We start from the raw sequence: 4,172 nt of genomic DNA on the forward strand, positions 1-4,172 counted from the left end.
TTGGGAGGGGAGCTGGGGGGCAGGGAGATGGGGTGGGGTTGGGGACTGAGGCGAAGCCCTTGACTTCACGGACGGGGCGTGTCTGATGCAAACCAGGCAACATGGCGGTGGGGTTCTGCAACTTAGAATTCGTGGGGCTGAGGAGGTAGCAGCGCTGTTGCGTCCATCCTATTCGGAAGCGTCGTGTGGAGGGTGAGGATGCTTGCGACAGGAGTGGGTGCCGAGGGTGTTGGGGTGCGCCTAGGCGAGTGAGCCTGTGTGTCCGGTGGAAGGGGGGTGAGACTGGTGTGGGGCGGAGGCGGAGGGAGTCACACTTACCCGGCAGGGGAGACTCCGGGATCAAGCAGGTGGTTTTCCCAGGGGAGGCCCTTCCATCATACCAGGGACATGCTGACCCCCGCGATTTCCCCGAGTATGGACAACTCCTCTGCATTATTTGTGGCAGTGGCAGTGGGGGGCTGCTTTTGCTCTTTCACCTGTTGTTGGTTGTTTAAGAATAGCCTTTGTTTTCTTATTCATTTTTCTGTTTGTTTGTTTTGTCTTTTCCATGACTTTGGCTGATGACATGGGCTGAAGAGGAAGCTCACTCAGGGGACACCAGGACCCTGAAGAAAACACCTCTGCTTTTAAGGGCTGCTTTCTTGAGAATCTGGGTTTGGCTGTTTCTCAATCAAAAGCATGCAGGACAGTTTCTGTCCACTGGTCATACATCCCACCTTGGCTGTCGGGGTTTTTTCTGTTTTTCGCAGAGCAATTTCTCTGCTTATATTTCAGTATGTGGTTTGCAGTCCCTGATCCAGCAAAGGTGCTTTCTTTTCATTCCCCAGGGAACAGGGGTTTGCATCCCTTCTCCTTCCTCCCTCCCCTCCCCACCTATCCCCCCAGGCACCCTGCAAAGCCTCACCCAATCCCCAGACTCCGTATCCTTGATTAGGCCACTTGGTAGCCTACCTAGTATAGCCTTGCTCCAGAGGACCCTTCCGAGACTAGAGAGGGTCCGGCTTGATGTACTGTTTATTTATTGTAAGTTTATTTGTTGAAGTAATCCCTACACCCAAAGTAGGGATAGGGCTCATGAAGCCAGATGGAGACTCCCCTGCTCTCCTGACTGAGCCAGCCAGATGCCCCCGACAGGCTTTTAAAGAGGCACCTCTGTCTACTCACAAAGAACCCGCTGTGTTTGGCACCACAGACCTTTCCCAAACAGCAGGTTAGCTCTAGGACAAAGGGCCGTGGGCCTTCTGCAGCTCTTGGGCTCAAGCCAAAACTGTCCCTACTGATGTACCTGCATTGCTTTGTCAAACTGAGCTTGAAGGGGTTTCTGGCTTCAGGCTTTCACCAGAGCTGGTGTTTTTTTTCTCTACTCCCTAAAGGCCTCTATTCAGAATCTACAACTGAGGGTCTTCCAACTTTGATTTTCACTTAGGGGAGCCACACCAACTGGGACTCAGCAACGGGTTACTCTTCTGCCAGAAACAATTAAACAAAAGAGCAACAGCGTCACACAAGATGCGCGAAGTGGAGATTTCCAAGATCCTGGGCATCAGGCAAAGGGGACAGCCATCCCGGACACATGGCAACACAATGGTGAGCAGAGCCCTAGAGCTGCTCAGAGGTACTGGCTCTAGAGAGTTTCCAAGCAAGGCACTGGGGGGAGGGGAACTTGAATAGGAGCCCCATGGAGCTCCTGGAATTGAGGACACTGATCTGAGAGAACCCAGGACTGAGTCTCAGGGAGGACAGAGCTGCAGGAAGTCACCTAGCCAGAGCTGTGGAGGGGCCCTGGGGAGGCATGGACAGCAAGTCAGGGGGTAATCCTTTCCACAGGGCCTGGTGCTCACACGGTGCTGGGAATAGTGCCTGTGTCCAACAGATAGACTAAGCAAAAGTAACCCTCTTAATTTGTGAGGAATAGGGTGGAAGACAGGGGGAGGGCTTGCTACAGTACCTGGAACTCATGGTGAGTCCTCCACGGAGCCCTGCTCTGGGCCACTGAACTATGCATTGAAGCAACAGCAGAAATGTTTCCAAGTAACTTCAGTGCATCCCTGAACAAAGCTCAATATTATAGAAAACACAAAAATATCCAGCAAACAGCAAGGTAACATTCACAGTGTCTGGCGTTCCATCCAACAGTTTGAGGTATGCAGACAAAGGGGGGAAATGAGCCCTCCTGAAGAGATGGATCACTCATCTGAAAATGACCCAGAGCTGACAGCAAGATGGGAATCACCAGAGCACAAGAAAGCATTTGTTCTAACTGCATCCCATTGGTGAAAACATTCAGCAGATACATGGAAAATGTTAAAAAAAAAAAAAAAAAAAGGACCCAATCTCACATGAAGAGATGAAAACCACAATGTCTGAAAGGAAATGTACTGCAAGGGGCTGATGGTGATTAGGGAAGGCAGAAGAAAAACGTTCAATAGGAATCCAAAAGAATCTGCAGATCCTGCTGTTGCCTTCTGAACCACCTTAACCATTCCAATCCATGAACACAGGATGTCTTTCCACTTGTTGAGGTCTTCCTTAATCTCTTGCAGCAATATTGTGTAGTTTTCAGTGTACAGGTTTTGTGCCTCCTTGACTCAATTATTCTTCGATACCATTTGGGTGGGTGCTGTTGTCCATGGAATCTTTTTCTTAATTGACTTTCCCGGTGTCCATTCCTAGGTTATAGAAACACCTGATTTGTCTGCCTTGTACGCTGCAACTCTGCTGAAATAGGTTATGGACTCTAATAGTCGTGGTTTCTGTGTGTGTGTATTTGGTATTTTTCTGTATACAGGAGTATGTCATTTGCAAATCCAGATACAAATTGTCCCTTGAAGAACCTGGGGGTTAGGGGTACAGAGTCCCACAATTGAAAATCTTTGTATAACATTTGAGTCCCAGAAAACATAGCTACTAATAACCTACTGAAGTCTTACAGATAACAAAAACGGTTGATTAATACATATTTTGTGGGTTACTTGAATTATGTACTTTATTCTTTTGATACAGTGAGTTAGAGTGAAAATATCATTGAGAAAATCATAAGGAAGAGAAAATGTATTTCTACATTTGTACTAGACTGTATTTGTAAAAAAAAAAAAAAAATAATCAACCCATGAGTGGACCGACATTGTTCACTAAAATTCAAAGCCATGTTGTTCCCCAGTCAACTATAGTTTTATTGCTTCGTTTTCAAATGTTTTCCCCTCACCTTCAGGTTTTTAAACAATTGAGTCATAACTGATTCCCCATGTGAGATCAGTTTCACATGGCAACACAGGGATTGGACGACTCTATAAATTATGTTAGGCTGATTACTAGTGTAGCTACCCTCTTTCACCTCGCAGAGCTGTTACTGCACCACCGACTACATAATATGAGATCTGTCCTCTAACATTGTTTTTAAATCTTCACTGTGGATGATGTTTTGACAGAGTATAGGTTTCTATGCCCTCCCCTCCCCCCACCACTACCATGGGCCGCCTTTGGACTTTCCAGAGAGGAGCAGTGACATGTAGGAAGTCCCTATTTTAGGCCACTGCAGCCCCTGATCTTGGACCAGGATGCTCAGCCAGGGCCAGGGAAATATGGATTAGCAGGAACCCTTCTTTGCAAGCCCAGCTCCAATGTGAAGGACCAGAGTGCCTCTTCTAGCCTCCTGCAGGGATGGTTCAGCACCCAGGAGCTGGCCCTACATAGAGGGCCAGAAAAGGGCAGATTCCCCTAAACGCAGCCCAAGTGTTCCATTTCGACTCAGAAGAAGGTGAATAGCAGCACAGGTTCTTTTCCCTATGCTGAGCTTCCACGGGGGGAGCCTCAGTGCCACTGCAGGAGGGAGCATCAAAGGGAACCTTTGGATGTTAACCTAAAGCTTAGTGCTTAGAGCCCACCCAGGGGACCAAACCTACTTAAGATCCATCCAGATCTTGCCAGCAGCTTCCTTGGGTCCTGCAGCCTTCACTTCCTCTAGGAATCTCCAGCCAGCTGGTGCCCTATCTTTGCTTGCTTCCCCCTGGTGTCCTTGGGCCACCTGAAGGTCTGTTCCCTTAAGTAGTCTGCCGCCTGGTGGATTCCAGGGGAACTGCCAGGGCCTGAGACTGAAGGCACAGTCACTGAACCCCTGACTCCAGCTGGGAGGTCAGAAACCAGGCTCTGAGCCACCACCTGCTGGGACTCCA

The 4,172-nt window shown here is 48.7% G+C and overlaps 1 non-coding gene across 1 annotated transcript; it reads left to right on the top strand.

Annotated features, from left to right (window-relative positions):
- Window positions 1–310: 310 nt before the first annotated feature.
- On the top strand, window positions 311–473 carry LOC148161981 (U1 spliceosomal RNA). Its single transcript, XR_015767240.1, has one exon. It is a non-coding gene; the product is annotated as a U1 spliceosomal RNA (small nuclear RNA).
- The last annotated feature ends 3,699 nt before the right edge of the window (window positions 474–4,172 follow it).

The sequence above is a fragment of the Eumetopias jubatus genome, unplaced genomic scaffold (genome assembly GCF_037043125.1).
Source record: "Eumetopias jubatus isolate StellerSeaLion01/CBP00866 unplaced genomic scaffold, mEumJub1_p1.0 scaffold_32, whole genome shotgun sequence".
NCBI lineage: Eukaryota > Metazoa > Chordata > Mammalia > Carnivora > Otariidae > Eumetopias > Eumetopias jubatus.